General features: G+C 54.5%; 3 long non-coding RNA genes across 4 annotated transcripts; 2 read left to right on the top strand and 1 right to left on the bottom strand.

The window, feature by feature from the left end:
* The first annotated feature begins 447 nt into the window (after positions 1 to 447).
* On the top strand, positions 448 to 8,171 carry LOC146759979 (uncharacterized). Of its 2 annotated transcripts, none has more exons than XR_014948899.1 (5): positions 448 to 604; positions 1,726 to 3,644; positions 3,829 to 5,747; positions 5,932 to 7,850; positions 8,035 to 8,171. It is a non-coding gene; the product is annotated as an uncharacterized LOC146759979 (long non-coding RNA). The 2 variants fall into 2 exon arrangements; XR_014948898.1 differs by lacking the exon at positions 448 to 604 and adding an exon at positions 1,397 to 1,541.
* A 237-nt stretch (positions 8,172 to 8,408) lies between these two features.
* Positions 8,409 to 10,333, top strand: LOC146759978 (uncharacterized). The gene is made up of 2 exons (XR_014948900.1): positions 8,409 to 9,953; positions 10,138 to 10,333. It is a non-coding gene; the product is annotated as an uncharacterized LOC146759978 (long non-coding RNA).
* Positions 10,334 to 14,421: 4,088 nt separating this feature from the next.
* Positions 14,422 to 17,654, bottom strand: LOC146759977 (uncharacterized). The gene is made up of 2 exons (XR_014948901.1): positions 17,523 to 17,654; positions 14,422 to 17,218 (listed from the first exon to the last, which is right to left on the bottom strand). It is a non-coding gene; the product is annotated as an uncharacterized LOC146759977 (long non-coding RNA).
* Between the last annotated feature and the right edge of the window lie 665 nt (positions 17,655 to 18,319).

The raw sequence follows: 18,319 nt of genomic DNA, 5'->3' as shown, positions 1-18,319 counted from the left end.
TGAGTTGGCAAATGAATTGCGTCCTTTCTACTTCAGGTATCAGCTTTTTGCACCCTTTTTCCCCAGGCACTGAAGGGATTTTTCTGTAGGGGGTGGGAGGCACCTCTGTGAAGAACTCTCTAGAAATATATATACGTCTTAATTTTAATTACATTTGTGGGCATCTGCTAGTCAGGAAGGAACACCAGATGTGTGTGTGGCTGTTAAAAGGAAGACTGCAATGGAAAAAACGGGTGCCCCACAGGCAGCTCTGCCCGGTGCCCGCTTTGAGCTGAGCTCAGCTGTGGGGCGGCTCTGCCCTGAGGTAACGAGCAGCACCGCCCGCCAGGGGGGCGTGACCTACAGGTGACCCCGGCCCTGCCCGCGTCGAGAGAGAAAGGGCGGGAAGGCTGAGGTGAGGAGAGAAGAGGCGGGGAGCGAAAGAGGCGGGAACCGACCGCGGAGTTCTGGGCTCCTATTGGCTGGCGGGACATCTATATAAGGCGCGCGGGCGGACAGGTGTGTGACGCGATTACCTCAGCGCGTGAGAGCAGACGGGACGCGCTGAGGGAAAGACGACGAGAAGGACGAGGATGACGAGAAGGACGACAAGCGGTCGGCAGAGGTGAGGTGCGGTGGGGCTGGAGTGCGGCGAATTCGGGCTGAGGCTTGAAGGGGAGAGAGACAAGCCGAGGTGCGGGTGGGTATGAGATGGGGATGGGGCCGCGTGGCGAGCTCCGACGGGGGGTGGGGGGGGACGGGGACGGGGACGGGAACGGGGGGTGCCCGGAGCCGCGGCGCGGGATCCGACGGGGAGGGGGGCGGCTGGAGATGCGTGGCGGGATCCGACGGGGGGGGAAGGGGGCGGCGGCCGGGGCGGTGTCGCGGGATCAGACGGGGGGGGCGGGTCGGCGGAGGCGGGGACCTCGGCGCGGGCTCCGACGGGGGGGGTTGGCCGGAGCCGCATCGCAAGATCCGACGAGGGTGGGGCGGGCGGTTTCTGTTGGGTGGGACTTGGTGAGGCGGGATTTCTGAGTGCATTGCTTGGGGCTTCGGTGTGAGGGAGGGAGAAGTGCACCAAGCCTGGTGAGCAGCCACGATGGTACGACGCTCAACAAGCAGATCTAATAAAGTAAACGTGTCTGGTGTTGTGGTGCTGATTGGATATCATATTATTTATTCCATTTTAAGACAATCAGTGGTAGTATGCGTTACAAGTTAGTAGTCACACTTTTTACATACAATGGGTAGGGTACAAGAGAGTGGAGAATGAGAAAGTAAGATGGATTTATGCAACTGCGAATCTTGAAAAAGAGAAAAGACAGGATACGATAGCTGGGCAGAAGAACCTCCCTCTCACAGGTGGCACATTAAGTTCAAAGAAAAGCAGATATTTAAAAAAAAAAAAAAAAAAAAAAAAAAAGACAACATAAATAAAAATTGCATTGGTGACAACTAGAGTCGTATAAGTAGAGGCAGTGGCTGGGGACCCCATTAGCCCAGTCTGTCCACCTCTGTGATCCCCCGCAGCACCGTCTGGAAGACCGCCGTGAGTCAGTGAGGTGAGAAAAGCTTCTCCGAGTGGTGCTTTTTGCGGGGATGAGTTGGGGTGGGGTTGGGGGGTTGCGAGCGCGTGGCATTCCTTGCCTGTGTTGCCGTGTTCGTTTGCAATGCTTTGTTAGCCTTTGCGTTCGTGTGGGGGCTTGCCGCTCCGCTGGTGCAACGTTCTCCTTGCTTCTGTTTCAGGAGCTGCTGCAGAAGAAAGAAGGAGCGGCGCGCGGACCTGGGAGTCAGAAGCCATCAAGAAGAGGAAGCGGAAGCGTGCAGACGCGGGGGGGAAGGAGAAAGGCACCCTGGGCAAAGCACCTGTCCTGTTAGCGGGGGCATAGTCACATCTGAGTCAAGCGTTGCCGGCGCCATAGGTTTCCAGGCCGGTTTTGTGCTGGGCGACCTCCCTGTAATCAGGGCTCGGGTCTTTTTTTCTGTAGTTGGCCTTTTGCCTTGCTGCTCCTTGGCTGCCTGGGGAGTGTGGCCCCCTGTAACGGAGGGCGAGAGCCACCTCTCCGCACCTGAGTGGGAAATGGAGCCCGCCGGACCCCGCGGCCGCCCTGTAAGCAGGGTATAGTGCCGCTTCTCTGCCCCTCTTCCTCCGCTGGCCCCTTGGCATCGTTGCCTGGAGGTGGCCCTTCAATGCGATGGCCCCGTACTCGGGGTGTGCGTCACGGCATTTGGCCTTTGGCTTTATCTGGGAAGCCCCTTGGCACGTTGAGGTCTGTGGCCTCCGTGCAGGCTAGGGATAGGTCACAGGCTCTTGTCTGTTGCTCGTGGTTGCGGGTCTGTTCCCAGGGATTGGCTGTGCCGCGTTGTCCTTCCCTTCCGGAAAGTCGCGCCTGTGTGTGCGTGTTGCCCTTCCTTTCCTTGTGTGTGTTTGTGGAGTGACTGAGCGACTGAGCTTTCCCTTTAGGCCTCCACAAAGATGGCTGCAGCTTAGCTCCGACTTCCCGGGGCGGAACGGAGGACTTTGGTGCATGCCGCAGAAGGGGTGTTCCCTCTTAGTGCCACGAGCGCAGCGAGTGTGCTGTCTTTCCTCCCTTTTACTTAGTTCAGATCAGAGCCACGTGGTAGTTCTGTGGCCGAGGCCACCCTGTATCCAGGGCTTGGGCCTGTCCTTGTGTGGCCGCCTGTTCTGCTGGCGGCGTGACAGCCCTGTAGTCGAGGTATGTGTCCCAAGCTTCCGGCCCCCTGTCCCCCGAGCGGCCTGCCCACCCTGTAATCAGGTGTGGGGTGTCTGTGGCGTTGCAGCCGGCTGCTCTAGCCATCCAGTTGGTGGGAATGACCCCTCCCTGTCCCGTCAGAGGGTGCAGGTTGAGGTGCTGTTAGTGTGCTGTTAGCTGTTGTTAGCGTGTGAGGTGACCTCCCCGCTCGGCGGGTCGAGGTTGGTCCCTGGGCTCCCAAAAACAAGACGTTGGTGGTGTTCTGCTGCTGCCGGGCGGGCCAGCCTGTAGCTCAGGCGTTGGCGGGAGCCTCGCGCTCCCCGGGGCTTCTTGGGGAGGGTGGGATGTGGGGGTACCGTCCTGTAGGCAGGGCTGCGCGTGCCCCCCGTGTGTGCTTGGTGAGCTGCATTCTGAGAGGCCCCCCGTACTCGGGCGGGAAGGTGGCCCCGGCCTTTCAGAGGCACGGGGCTGCGAGATGTGGGGTTGGGCTTTGTGCCCTCCCTGGAATCAGGTCTGGGATCCCAACTGCGGTCTTTGGCCGTTTTGCCCCGCTGCCTGGCTTCCGAGAGTTGTTCCTGCCGCTGGGGGGGAAACCGGGCTCTGTGGCTCCAGGGGTGTCGTCCACCCGCCTGTAATCAGGCTCTGGGTGTGTGAGCGCTAGTGCTCTGCTGGCAGCCTGTGTAGGTTGACCGCCCCGTTAGTGGGGCGCCGGACTGGGAGAGAAGGAGCCTCCCTTGGCCGTAGGGGTGGGGGCCGCCCTGTAATTCAGGGAGCAAGTGTGCCCCGCAGTCCCGGGCCCTTTGCAATGCAGGCAGTGGCTGGGGGTCCCCTGTAAGCGGGGAAGCTGACTCTTTGGCCGCTGCTTTTTGTGTGCCCAGCCCCATTTGCCCAGTCTGCCCGCCTCTGTGATCCCCCGCAGCACCGTCTGGAAGACCGCCGTGAGTCAGTGAGGTGAGAAAAGCTTCTCCGAGTGGTGCTTTTTGCGGGGATGAGTTGGGGTGGGGTTGGGGGGTTGCGAGCGCGTGGCATTCCTTGCCTGTGTTGCCGTGTTCGTTTGCAATGCTTTGTTAGCCTTTGCGTTCGTGTGGGGGCTTGCCGCTCCGCTGGTGCAACGTTCTCCTTGCTTCTGTTTCAGGAGCTGCTGCAGAAGAAAGAAGGAGCGGCGCGCGGACCTGGGAGTCAGAAGCCATCAAGAAGAGGAAGCGGAAGCGTGCAGACGCGGGGGGGAAGGAGAAAGGCACCCTGGGCAAAGCACCTGTCCTGTTAGCGGGGGCATAGTCACATCTTAGTCAAGCGTTGCCGGCGCCATAGGTTTCCAGGCCGGTTTTGTGCTGGGCGACCTCCCTGTAATCAGGGCTCGGGTCTTTTTTTCTGTAGTTGGCCTTTTGCCTTGCTGCTCCTTGGCTGCCTGGGGAGTGTGGCCCCCTGTAACGGAGGGCGAGAGCCACCTCTCCGCACCTGAGTGGGAAATGGAGCCCGCCGGACCCCGCGGCCGCCCTGTAAGCAGGGTATAGTGCCGCTTCTCTGCCCCTCTTCCTCCGCTGGCCCCTTGGCATCGTTGCCTGGTGGTGGCCCTTCAATGCGACGGCCCCGTACTCGGGGTGTGCGTCACGGCATTTGGCCTTTGGCTTTATCTGGGAAGCCCCTTGGCACGTTGAGGTCTGTGGCCTCCGTGCAGGCTAGGGATAGGTCACAGGCTCTTGTCTGTTGCTCGTGGTTGCGGGTCTGTTCCCAGGGATTGGCTGTGCCGCGTTGTCCTTCCCTTCCGGAAAGTCGCGCCTGTGTGTGCGTGTTGCCCTTCCTTTCCTTGTGTGTGTTTGTGGAGTGACTGAGCGACTGAGCTTTCCCTTTAGGCCTCCACAAAGATGGCTGCAGCTTAGCTCCGACTTCCCGGGGCGGAACGGAGGACTTTGGTGCATGCCGCAGAAGGGGTGTTCCCTCTTAGTGCCACGAGCACAGCGAGTGTGCTGTCTTTCCTCCCTTTTACTTAGTTCAGATCAGAGCCACGTGGTAGTTCTGTGGCCGAGGCCACCCTGTATCCAGGGCTTGGGCCTGTCCTTGTGTGGCCGCCTGTTCTGCTGGCGGCGTGACAGCCCTGTAGTCGAGGTATGTGTCCCAAGCTTCCGGCCCCCTGTCCCCCGAGCGGCCTGCCCGCCCTGTAATCAGGTGTGGGGTGTCTGTGGCGTTGCAGCCGGCTGCTCTAGCCATCCAGTTGGTGGGAATGACCCCTCCCTGTCCCGTCAGAGGGTGCAGGTTGAGGTGCTGTTAGTGTGCTGTTAGCTGTTGTTAGCGTGTGAGGTGACCTCCCCGCTCGGCGGGTCGAGGTTGGTCCCTGGGCTCCCAAAAACAAGACGTTGGTGGTGTTCTGCTGCTGCCGGGCGGGCCAGCCTGTAGCTCAGGCGTTGGCGGGAGCCTCGCGCTCCCCGGGGCTTCTTGGGGAGGGTGGGATGTGGGGGTACCGTCCTGTAGGCAGGGCTGCGCGTGCCCCCCGTGTGTGCTTGGTGAGCTGCATTCTGAGAGGCCCCCCGTACTCGGGCGGGAAGGTGGCCCCGGCCTTTCAGAGGCACGGGGCTGCGAGATGTGGGGTTGGGCTTTGTGCCCTCCCTGGAATCAGGTCTGGGATCCCAACTGCGGTCTTTGGCCGTTTTGCCCCGCTGCCTGGCTTCCGAGAGTTGTTCCTGCCGCTGGGGGGGAAACCGGGCTCTGTGGCTCCAGGGGTGTCGTCCACCCGCCTGTAATCAGGCTCTGGGTGTGTGAGCGCTAGTGCTCTGCTGGCAGCCTGTGTAGGTTGACCGCCCCGTTAGTGGGGCGCCGGACTGGGAGAGAAGGAGCCTCCCTTGGCCGTAGGGGTGGGGGCCGCCCTGTAATTCAGGGAGCAAGTGTGCCCCGCAGTCCCGGGCCCTTTGCAATGCAGGCAGTGGCTGGGGGTCCCCTGTAAGCGGGGAAGCTGACTCTTTGGCCGCTGCTTTTTGTGTGCCCAGCCCCATTTGCCCAGTCTGCCCGCCTCTGTGATCCCCCGCAGCACCGTCTGGAAGACCGCCGTGAGTCAGTGAGGTGAGAAAAGCTTCTCCGAGTGGTGCTTTCTGCGGGGATGAATTGGGGTGGGGTTGGGGGGTTGCGAGCGCGTGGCATTCCTTGCCTGTGTTGCCGTGTTCGTTTGCAATGCTTTGTTAGCCTTTGCGTTCGTGTGGGGGCTTGCCGCTCCGCTGGTGCAACGTTCTCCTTGCTTCTGTTTCAGGAGCTGCTGCAGAAGAAAGAAGGAGCGGCGCGCGGACCTGGGAGTCAGAAGCCATCAAGAAGAGGAAGCGGAAGCGTGCAGACGCGGGGGGGAAGGAGAAAGGCACCCTGGGCAAAGCACCTGTCCTGTTAGCGGGGGCATAGTCACATCTTAGTCAAGCGTTGCCGGCGCCATAGGTTTCCAGGCCGGTTTTGTGCTGGGCGACCTCCCTGTAATCAGGGCTCGGGTCTTTTTTTCTGTAGTTGGCCTTTTGCCTTGCTGCTCCTTGGCTGCCTGGGGAGTGTGGCCCCCTGTAACGGAGGGCGAGAGCCACCTCTCCGCACCTGAGTGGGAAATGGAGCCCGCCGGACCCCGCGGCCGCCCTGTAAGCAGGGTATAGTGCCGCTTCTCTGCCCCTCTTCCTCCGCTGGCCCCTCGGCATCGTTGCCTGGTGGTGGCCCTTCAATGCGACGGCCCCGTACTCGGGGTGTGCGTCACGGCATTTGGCCTTTGGCTTTATCTGGGAAGCCCCTTGGCACGTTGAGGTCTGTGGCCTCCGTGCAGGCTAGGGATAGGTCACAGGCTCTTGTCTGTTGCTCGTGGTTGCGGGTCTGTTCCCAGGGATTGGCTGTGCCGCGTTGTCCTTCCCTTCCGGAAAGTCGCGCCTGTGTGTGCGTGTTGCCCTTCCTTTCCTTGTGTGTGTTTGTGGAGTGACTGAGCGACTGAGCTTTCCCTTTAGGCCTCCACAAAGATGGCTGCAGCTTAGCTCCGACTTCCCGGGGCGGAACGGAGGACTTTGGTGCATGCCGCAGAAGGGGTGTTCCCTCTTAGTGCCACGAGCGCAGCGAGTGTGCTGTCTTTCCTCCCTTTTACTTAGTTCAGATCAGAGCCACGTGGTAGTTCTGTGGCCGAGGCCACCCTGTATCCAGGGCTTGGGCCTGTCCTTGTGTGGCCGCCTGTTCTGCTGGCGGCGTGACAGCCCTGTAGTCGAGGTATGTGTCCCAAGCTTCCGGCCCCCTGTCCCCCGAGCGGCCTGCCCGCCCTGTAATCAGGTGTGGGGTGTCTGTGGCGTTGCAGCCGGCTGCTCTAGCCATCCAGTTGGTGGGAATGACCCCTCCCTGTCCCGTCAGAGGGTGCAGGTTGAGGTGCTGTTAGTGTGCTGTTAGCTGTTGTTAGCGTGTGAGGTGACCTCCCCGCTCGGCGGGTCGAGGTTGGTCCCTGGGCTCCCAAAAACAAGACGTTGGTGGTGTTCTGCTGCTGCCGGGCGGGCCAGCCTGTAGCTCAGGCGTTGGCGGGAGCCTCGCGCTCCCCGGGGCTTCTTGGGGAGGGTGGGATGTGGGGGTACCGTCCTGTAGGCAGGGCTGCGCGTGCCCCCCGTGTGTGCTTGGTGAGCTGCATTCTGAGAGGCCCCCCGTACTCGGGCGGGAAGGTGGCCCCGGCCTTTCAGAGGCACGGGGCTGCGAGATGTGGGGTTGGGCTTTGTGCCCTCCCTGGAATCAGGTCTGGGATCCCAACTGCGGTCTTTGGCCGTTTTGCCCCGCTGCCTGGCTTCCGAGAGTTGTTCCTGCCGCTGGGGGGGAAACCGGGCTCTGTGGCTCCAGGGGTGTCGTCCACCCGCCTGTAATCAGGCTCTGGGTGTGTGAGCGCTAGTGCTCTGCTGGCAGCCTGTGTAGGTTGACCGCCCCGTTAGTGGGGCGCCGGACTGGGAGAGAAGGAGCCTCCCTTGGCCGTAGGGGTGGGGGCCGCCCTGTAATTCAGGGAGCAAGTGTGCCCCGCAGTCCCGGGCCCTTTGCAATGCAGGCAGTGGCTGGGGGTCCCCTGTAAGCGGGGAAGCTGACTCTTTGGCCGCTGCTTTTTGTGTGCCCAGCCCCATTTGCCCAGTCTGCCCGCCTCTGTGATCCCCCGCAGCACCGTCTGGAAGACCGCCGTGAGTCAGTGAGGTGAGAAAAGCTTCTCCGAGTGGTGCTTTCTGCGGGGATGAATTGGGGTGGGGTTGGGGGGTTGCGAGCGCGTGGCATTCCTTGCCTGTGTTGCCGTGTTCGTTTGCAATGCTTTGTTAGCCTTTGCGTTCGTGTGGGGGCTTGCCGCTCCGCTGGTGCAACGTTCTCCTTGCTTCTGTTTCAGGAGCTGCTGCAGAAGAAAGAAGGAGCGGCGCGCGGACCTGGGAGTCAGAAGCCATCAAGAAGAGGAAGCGGAAGCGTGCAGACGCGGGGGGGAAGGAGAAAGGCACCCTGGGCAAAGCACCTGTCCTGTTAGCGGGGACATAGTCACATCTGAGTCAAGCGTTGCCGGCGCCATAGGTTTCCAGGCCGGTTTTGTGCTGGGCGACCTCCCTGTAATCAGGGCTCGGGTCTTTTTTTCTGTAGTTGGCCTTTTGCCTTGCTGCTCCTTGGCTGCCTGGGGAGTGTGGCCCCCTGTAACGGAGGGCGAGAGCCACCTCTCCGCACCTGAGTGGGAAATGGAGCCCGCCGGACCCCGCGGCCGCCCTGTAAGCAGGGTATAGTGCCGCTTCTCTGCCCCTCTTCCTCCGCTGGCCCCTCGGCATCGTTGCCTGGTGGTGGCCCTTCAATGCGACGGCCCCGTACTCGGGGTGTGCGTCACGGCATTTGGCCTTTGGCTTTATCTGGGAAGCCCCTTGGCACGTTGAGGTCTGTGGCCTCCGTGCAGGCTAGGGATAGGTCACAGGCTCTTGTCTGTTGCTCGTGGTTGCGGGTCTGTTCCCAGGGATTGGCTGTGCCGCGTTGTCCTTCCCTTCCGGAAAGTCGCGCCTGTGTGTGCGTGTTGCCCTTCCTTTCCTTGTGTGTGTTTGTGGAGTGACTGAGCGACTGAGCTTTCCCTTTAGGCCTCCACAAAGATGGCTGCAGCTTAGCTCCGACTTCCCGGGGCGGAACGGAGGACTTTGGTGCATGCCGCAGAAGGGGTGTTCCCTCTTAGTGCCACGAGCGCAGCGAGTGTGCTGTCTTTCCTCCCTTTTACTTAGTTCAGATCAGAGCCACGTGGTAGTTCTGTGGCCGAGGCCACCCTGTATCCAGGGCTTGGGCCTGTCCTTGTGTGGCCGCCTGTTCTGCTGGCGGCGTGACAGCCCTGTAGTCGAGGTATGTGTCCCAAGCTTCCGGCCCCCTGTCCCCCGAGCGGCCTGCCCGCCCTGTAATCAGGTGTGGGGTGTCTGTGGCGTTGCAGCCGGCTGCTCTAGCCATCCAGTTGGTGGGAATGACCCCTCCCTGTCCCGTCAGAGGGTGCAGGTTGAGGTGCTGTTAGTGTGCTGTTAGCTGTTGTTAGCGTGTGAGGTGACCTCCCCGCTCGGCGGGTCGAGGTTGGTCCCTGGGCTCCCAAAAACAAGACGTTGGTGGTGTTCTGCTGCTGCCGGGCGGGCCAGCCTGTAGCTCAGGCGTTGGCGGGAGCCTCGCGCTCCCCGGGGCTTCTTGGGGAGGGTGGGATGTGGGGGTACCGTCCTGTAGGCAGGGCTGCGCGTGCCCCCCGTGTGTGCTTGGTGAGCTGCATTCTGAGAGGCCCCCCGTACTCGGGCGGGAAGGTGGCCCCGGCCTTTCAGAGGCACGGGGCTGCGAGATGTGGGGTTGGGCTTTGTGCCCTCCCTGGAATCAGGTCTGGGATCCCAACTGCGGTCTTTGGCCGTTTTGCCCCGCTGCCTGGCTTCCGAGAGTTGTTCCTGCCGCTGGGGGGGAAACCGGGCTCTGTGGCTCCAGGGGTGTCGTCCACCCGCCTGTAATCAGGCTCTGGGTGTGTGAGCGCTAGTGCTCTGCTGGCAGCCTGTGTAGGTTGACCGCCCCGTTAGTGGGGCGCCGGACTGGGAGAGAAGGAGCCTCCCTTGGCCGTAGGGGTGGGGGCCGCCCTGTAATTCAGGGAGCAAGTGTGCCCCGCAGTCCCGGGCCCTTTGCAATGCAGGCAGTGGCTGGGGGTCCCCTGTAAGCGGGGAAGCTGACTCTTTGGCCGCTGCTTTTTGTGTGCCCAGCCCCATTTGCCCAGTCTGCCCGCCTCTGTGATCCCCCGCAGCACCGTCTGGAAGACCGCCGTGAGTCAGTGAGGTGAGAAAAGCTTCTCCGAGTGGTGCTTTTTGCGGGGATGAATTGGGGTGGGGTTGGGGGCTTGCGAGCGCGTGGCATTCCTTGCCTGTGTTGCCATGTTCCTTTGCAATGCTTTGTTAGCCTTTGCGTTCGTGTGGGGGCTTGCCGCTCCACTGGTGCAATGTTCACCTTGCTTCTGTTTCAGGAGCTGCTGCAGAAGAATGTAGCTGTAGTGTGGTATTTTGGGATTCTGGAGCCTTCATGAAGTTGAAAGAAGTTTCCTGTGAATCTTTTTTTCTTCGCTTTGATATTTTGCTGCCTTACTTCTTATGTGTTTGTAAGACTTGATTGCTCCCATTTTGGAAAGTGTTTTTTTGAGATTAAATTTATTTATGTTGGTCTTCTGGTGCTTTCTTCTGTTAATCTTCTGCATGTATTGAATTTTGTTAGTAAATTCATCCTTTGGTTTCTTTAAGCCTCTTTTTTTTTTCTGGTTTAATTTTCTGCCATCCTCTGTCTCAGTATCAGAATGGCAAGGGTTGGAAGGAACTTCAAGGACCAGTGATTCTTCATTCCCTCTGCCACTGGCAGTGCCATTAGCATTCCTGTTTGATACTTATCAGGTTTCCCCATGGCCCCATCCAACCTGGCCTTGAAGACATCCCATGACAGGGATCTCCCCCGCCTTTCTCGACAGCTTTTTCCAGCACTGTATCACTCGCAGTAAATTACTTCCCCCTGACTCCCATCCTAAATCTTTTTTCCCTCATCTTAAGTCTAATTCCCCTTTTTCTGCTGTTACCTACCCTTTTGAAGGGCTGGCTCCCCTGCTGTTCATAGGCTACCTTTGGGTACTGCAGGGCCACAGTGAGATCTCCCTGGAGCCTTCTTCTGCCTGAAGAAGCCCTGCTCCCTCAGCCTGTCTTTGTAGGGAATGTGCTTTAGCCTCCTGATCATTTTTGTGGCCCTCCCCTGGACCCTCTCCAACAGCTCTCTGTATTTCCAACCTCCTTTGATTAATATTCTGGTGAATTTGCTTCTCTAATGCTGTGGTTCATTTGGCAGTTAGTTTTGCTCTATGCAGGTTTTGGCTCATTCCTCAGCTTCACAGGTGAGAGAAGAGATGAGGTGGGAGGGTGGGAGGAAGTGAAACTTGCTGCTGTCTAAGAAAGAGTGTGGGTTAAAAAGAACGTTAAAATAACGATTCCGGCAACTGGGACATCTACAAGAGCTAGAAGGATAAGTTAACGCAAAGGTAGTAGCAGTGTTATGTTTTGATAAGCATCTTAATGCTAGGACTGCTACCTGTAATGAAGTTCTGAAGGTTTTCTGGTTGCTGTTGTAAATCCACTAAACCTTAAATGGCTGTAAGAAGTCTGTCTAAATTACTGCATAATTTAGAACCTAGGCAGAAGGGGGGTTGAACTTTTTTGAGGGTGAACTAGAAATTGAGAACGTTAAACTGAGATAGTGTATGAATTTCTATAGTCTGACAATCTAAGTGACTCCTCGATAAACAAATCACTCTCATTTGATGGCTTTCATTGAAAAATGAGTTTATAAGTGATAGGTCTTGAAAATTTGGAAATAATGCTACAGAGATGATTCTGTATATTCTAGCAGACTAGATAGATAGAAATTATGTGTGGGAGCGATGTCTCTGCATTCTACATACATCCCAAATGTGTACTTAGCCACATGATGTTAGACCTGCCAGAGCCTGACTTGTAAGGGAAAATCACCATATATATTGAAAAGAAAACAAAAAAGCCATGTTCTATGGTCATTTAGCCCTCAAGGAATGGAAAGAATGGCGAGATGATCTGCTTATTGCATATCTCTTCAGGAAAAACAGAAAATGCATGCCACCAGTTTTCACAGCCTTTACCTCAAAACCTGTGAAGAGAAAAAAGGTGGTATTCAGAAAGCATATTCAGATAAACCCAAGCATATTCCAGGAGAGAAGGCCTACGTTCTTGCCACTGCACAGAAAACACGCACCTGCTGTGCAAAGTTGGCAGCATCAGCATTAGGACCCAGGGAAGCATCACAGGGATGAGGCAGAGAAATGCCACAGAAAATAAGGTATTTCTCTGCATAGATTTTAAATGAACTGCTCCTGAGACTTTTCTGTGTTTAGCAATTAAGATGCATTCCAAGTGAAATAAGGGTAGCTCTTACTTGTATTTGAGTTAGATTATTAAGACTTGGTAGTAATAAGGTATTAAATTCTTATGTTCCCCTTTGACTTTGGGAAGTGCAAGAAGCTTTAAGTGTGCATTGCAGAAATCATAACTGATTTTGCCTTGCTTTATTTCCTTTTAGCTTTTACAGTACAAAAGAATATGGTATACATAGTAAAGTGAATCGGTGTTTGTTAAACCAAGTTATTCAGGAAAAGATGAAAAAAAGGAGCATGTAAGGTCTAAGCAGATGGCAAGACATTTGATCTTTAATAAAGAAAACTTTTTGTTGTTTTCCTTCTAATGAACAGCAGCTTTTAACAAACCCACTGGAAGTTTATTGGATCACACCATATAGAACCTCGAGAGCTTTGTTTTTCAGATACAGAGAGAAATATTGCAAACAATGAGGAAAGCTGACCCAAAGCGACTGCTAATTTTGTAGCAGTAATTAACATTAGCTTGATCTGAGGTCTGCATGAACCTGGATAGAAATTTTTACTGAGTGCAGGGCCCATGGATTGATTTAGTTACTTTTTCAAAATCTAAGATTTTCTAGTAAAAATGATGTCCCAGAGCTTTCATAAGATGTAAATGGAGGAAAGCACCTAGTTTCCTAAAACTTAGGCTCATTTTATCAGGTTCCAGGTGATTCTTGTACTTTGAGATCAGATTTGCTGCCCCTCTGTACATCTTCCAAGCATCTCATTCTTTTGCTGGATCTGAAGCGTTCCTGACTGTAGAAGGCTCATAGCTGACAACCCATTTCTCATTCCTCACTCTCTGAGTGTATAAGGAGAGATGGCTGTCTGGGATGGTGGCGATAGTAATGGCAAGAAGTTGTCTTAGTAGTTACTGTCATTAGGGTATGAAATTAACTGTGCTACAAAGGGATTCCTTTGGGTTGGAAAGAGGGCAGCAATAAAGTGGAAGAAGGGGTGGTACAAGTGACAGTAAGAAAAAAAATTGGTTGCTGTTGTTATGTTCAGAGCTTGAAGTATAATTTTCTAATGAACTATAATTTAATTTAAAAAATTTTGTTAACAAAGATATTCTTTATGATGCTGTGCTTTAGAGCATAACCTTAGAACCACAAACAGTTTTGCACAGCAAGTCACTGCAAAATGACCTCTTTTTTTCCTGTTAGTGTCATATTACATGTGCTGAAGTTAAAGGCCTGTCTGACTGACATTCAAATAACAAAACCCGTCTGATTTTTCCCTCTGTATTTTGGTAACAAGAGTGATTCCTAAATTAAAATGTATGTGATATCTGATGACTCAGGGCAGGAAATCCCACAAAGCATTCCTGTTGTAATTTTGTAGATTTTATATTCTGTGTTGATAGAACTGAGAAGATTTCCAGGCACTACTTCAACTCTTGCTGAAGCATTTCCTTATCCCAGCATGTCCATTCTTTCTTTTGACTAAAACTCATGTGGCGTAGATTGAAAATGGTACTGCAGCATCTTTTAGAAGTTTGAAGGATACTCCATAGTGTTGATACTCAGCAGTATGTCTACCAGCACTATTGGACTTTCTGACACAGTGATACTACTGGAACAGCCTCTTTTTGCTGTTGTTGCTGCTTTGGTTGTACAACGTTTTAGTAGTGTAGAACTTATCTGACTTTCTCTTTGGCTTCCTAGACATGCATGCGTGGGAATTCAGCTTGTGCTTTATTTGAAACTGTCAGAGATACCAGGGGAAAAGAATTTGCTCACAAATTTAGCTCCTGAGAGCTAGAGAGCTTAAGGGCTTTGTCAGTCACCTGTCAGACGAAGGTATTCAGGAAAAAATTTCCATAGCCCTGTGGAATTAATTGCACACAAGGCTGCAGTTTTGTTGTTTAATCTAGAATCAGGTGTAGTCTCAAGTTTTGGAAGCTTACCTTTTGTATCATTAAATCAACAATAGCATGTCTTGTTTCTTCCTTTTTAATGGAAAATCGGTTTTGTTATGTAAAATAACAGTCTGCAGGGGAAAATGCAGCGTCAGGGCTTTAAACAGTGATGCAGCACCTGGAGGAAAAGCAGGCTCAACCTTAGGGAGCTTGGGTACATGCAGCGCAGCTGAGTGCATGGGAGTGGTGGAGCCAGGACTCACCCCTTCCCAGACCTCATTTCAGGGCTGGCAGTGGAGGCAAGCAGATCTTGCTGGATATCTCTGTGTATCCGAGGCCTTCCAAAGCAGTGAATAGCAAAAATAGCAAAAGAAAAGTGTAAATATTTGGCATTAGAACACCAATCCAGAACAAAAAAGCCTAAGGCGCTCTGTAGGAGTTAGTCAAGGCAACGGCCGGTAAGAGCCTTTTATAAATGGCTTTATTGTATTGCCCTCTACCGGAACTAGCGGAGATTGCAGACTGGTGCTCAACGCGGAGAAAAAACGTGCAGGAGAACCGTGAGACGGATGCGAATACGTTGTTTCGCACTGCTTCGCAGAATCGAATGCTTCTGGATTTGGAATCCAAAAATCCTGGCATTCTCCCTCCTTTATTTTCTCAACTGTTTTCCTCACACCCTGAAATGAGATCCAAAACACAGCTGTACAGAATTAAAAGGTCCCTCAGCAGATCATCCAGTCCCACTTCCCTACCACATATCACCCAGGGAAGGGGACTCCAAAACCACCCCAGGCAGCCTATTTCACCCCATTCACAAGGACATCACTCTGTTTTCATAAAGCTTCTGCATTCAAGTCTGTGAGCACCATCCCCATCAGCTGCACATCACTTATTCACTAACAGTAGTGATTTTCCTATTCACCACCCTTCTTTACAGCTTTTTTAAATACATTAATAGCAAAAGGAAGGCTAGGGAGAATGTGGGCCCCTTACTAAGTGAGGGGAGGTGTTCTGCTAATAGCGGAAATACTGAATGCCTTCTTTGCTTCTGTCTTTAGTGAAAGGGCTCTCTCTCAGGAATCCCAGGCCCTGGAGGTTGATGAGAGAGTCTGGGGAATGGGCAGAGGTTGTCCATGAGTGCCCAGGAAACATTAAGGTCCATAAATCCTGATGGGGTGCATCTGCAGGTGCTGAGAGAGCTGGCGGAGGCCGTTGAGCTGCTCCCTGTAATCTTTCAGAGATCTTGGAGAACTGGGGAGGTGCCTGAAGACTGGAGGACAGCCAATGTCAATCCAGTCTTCAAAAAGGGCAAGAAGGAAGACCTGGGTAACTATAGGCCAGTCAGCCTCACCTCTGTTCCAGGGAAGGTGATGGAACAGCTTGTGCTGGATGCAATCTCCAGCCAACTGGGAGATAAGGAGGTTATCAGGAGTACTCAGCATGGGTTCACCAAGGGGAGGTCGTGCTCAACCAACTTGCTGGCCTTTCATGAAGATGTCACTAGCTGGATGGACCTGGGGAGGGCGGTAGATGTAGTCTACCTTGATTTCAGTAAGGCTTTTGATACTGTCCCCTATGACATCCTTATAACAAAGCTGAGGAAATATGGGATAGATGAGTGGACAGTGAAGTGGGTTGAGAATTGGCTGACAGGCAGAGTGCAGAGGGTTGTCATTGGCAGTGCAGTGTCTGGCTGGAGGCCTGTAACTAGTGGTGTCCCCCAGGGGTCTGTGCTGGGTCCAGTCTTGTTCAACATCTTCATCAACAACCTTGATGAAGGGATAGTGGCCACCCTCAGCAAGTTTGCTGATGACACAACGTTAGGAGGATTGGCTGACACGCCTGAAGGCTGTGCTGCTATTCAGCAAAACCTGGACAGGCTGGAGAGCTGGGCAGTAAGAAACCAGATGAGGTTTAACAAAAGCAAGTATAGAGTCTTGCACCTGGGTAGAAATAATTGCATGCACCAGTAAAGGCTGAGGGAAGACCTGCTGGAGAGGAGCTCTGCAGAGAGGGACCTGGGCGTCCTGGTTGGCCATGAGCCAGCAGTGTGCCCTTGTAGCCAAAAAGGCCAATGGCATACTGGGGTGTATTAAAAAGAGCGTGCCTAGCAGGTCAAGGGAGGTGGTCCTCTACTTTGTCCTGATGAGGCCTCATCTGGAATACTGTGTCCAGTTCTGGGCTCCCCAGTGCAAAAAAGACAGGGTTCTCTTGGAAAGAGTCCAGCGGAGGGCCACAAAGATGATGAAGGGCCTGGAGCATCTCCTCTATGAGGAGAGACTTAGGAAACTGGGTCCGTTTAGCCTTGAAAAAAGAAGGCTGAGAGGGGACTTGATCCAGGTTTATAAATACCTGAGGTATGGGAGCCATAGTGGCAAGGCTGGTCTCTTCAGTAGTGCGCGGGGACAGGACTAGGGGTAATGGGATGAAACTACAGCATAGGAAGTTCCGCATGAATGTGCAGAAGAACTTCTTTATGGTGAGGGTGATGGAGCACTGGAACAGGCTGCCCAGGGAGGTGGTGGAGTCTCCTTCTCTGGAGATATTCAAGACCCGCCTGGATGCCTACATGTGTGACATGGTGTAGGGAGCCTGCTTAGGCAGGGGGGCTGGACTTGATCTCTAGAGGTCCCTTCCAACCCCTACAATTCTGTGATCCTAATCTAACTGGACAATCAGGAAAAAAATACAAAGCTACCTCTGGGTCCAGCACCATTCCCCCTCCATGAATTCACCTCAACTGCTCCTTAGAAATTCCTTCTTTTACAGTCACCTGGCGGTTACATTTCCCTTCCGGAAATGGATGAGGCTAACCAACCTACAGTCATGGAGGCCATCCCTCTCACCCTTTCTGAAGGCTGCAGTGATATCAGCTATGCTCCAGTCTTCAGGCACCTTCCTTTCCTATAGGAAATATCAGAGGAAATTTGCTTGGTCTAAGGCTGCTGGGCAGCAGCTCCATGCCACTTCTCCTTAAAAGCCACATGGGAGCCCAGCATCAACACTGTGCCAATCCCAAAGACACAGAAGTAGCCAAGCAGTGGCCCTAAATAAGCCCCAAGAACAGAGACCTTACCAAGTACTTCCACAAGCTCACCAGTTTGGGCTGATGAGAGGCTCAGCCACAGCCCTTGCTAAGAAGGCAACTTCTGTTCCAGCACCCCTTTATGTGCATTGTTTCTCAATCCCAGCAGCGTTGACGCTGCAGGAATACAGCCACATCCCTCTCACCGATGAGAACTAGAAATGCTGAAGCATCTGCTAAAAATAAAACAAACAAACAAAAAAAACCTGGGGGGGAGGGCGGTGAGAGCTCCCCTGGTCTAGCCCCGCTAGGGCTCGGGGATCTGAGCGGCAGCCCCCTCCTAGAACGCGAAGGGAGCCGGGCAGCGACGCAACATCGGCTCCAAACAGCCAGGGGAACCCGCCTGCAGCCCCACGCCGGCCTCAAGAGCCCGGAAGCCTCCCGCTCCAGCCCGAAACCCTACCGGCTCCCGAAAGCTCGCCGCCTCCACGGTCCCCTTACTACCAGAACCGCTCACTGGTTTGGGCCAATCCTTACCGCGAGACGTCTCACAGCAGCCTGAAACAAAACAACACAACGAGAACATTACAGAGAATCCCGAGGCTCTATTTTAAAATCAGCCCCCGAAAGGAACTGAGCCCGCTCCGTCTTCCACGGAGAACCGCAGGAACTCACCTGTAGCTCCCAGCAGCATCCGGAGGAGTTTAAGAGGCTTTGGAGGCGGCCCCGCCCGGGGCTCCCGACGAGGCGCAGCTGTGCCCGGCCGGACGCGGCCCCGCGGCAGCTGGGAGTCGTTGTCTCGTTAGTGCAGCCGGCCTAGTTACGGCCGGCCCAGGACCCTGACAATTAGGAGTGCGGACTCTAGATCTGAATTAGGGACTCAGATGACACTTCAAATTGCAGTTTATTACGCGCTTCTCCCTCTCACTTCATTGTGGGGTTCCTTACTAAGCTAAATAATTGTGCCTGATTCAAATGGATGGATCGCTGTGGATCTGATGCAAATGGAACAACAGAGCATCACCCCTCCTAAGAACGTCCCCAGCCATAACAGTTTCCGGAGCCCCCTGCCCTCCTTCCTTTCGTGTGCCGTCTCCGCTCCGCTTTCCCTTGCCCCGCGTCTAAACAAAAGACATGGAAAAAAATAAGCATGTCAAACCTGAAAAAGCAGCTGAAGACAGTAGTGGCAATATGGGAGCAGGGATGTGACTAATACCCAAATGGGTTAATAATGCAGAAGAGAAAACTGCCACCCTGTGACATCTGAAGAGGAGCTTTATGAACACTTCTTTATGGCGTTGCTCAGGATTACGTTCACATGTCGTAGAAATCGC

The sequence above is a fragment of the Coturnix japonica genome, chromosome 8 (genome assembly GCF_054131305.1).
Source record: "Coturnix japonica strain WE chromosome 8, WE-NBRP24, whole genome shotgun sequence".
Lineage (NCBI taxonomy): Eukaryota > Metazoa > Chordata > Aves > Galliformes > Phasianidae > Coturnix > Coturnix japonica.
This window is presented reverse-complemented; position numbering and strand designations above follow the sequence as displayed.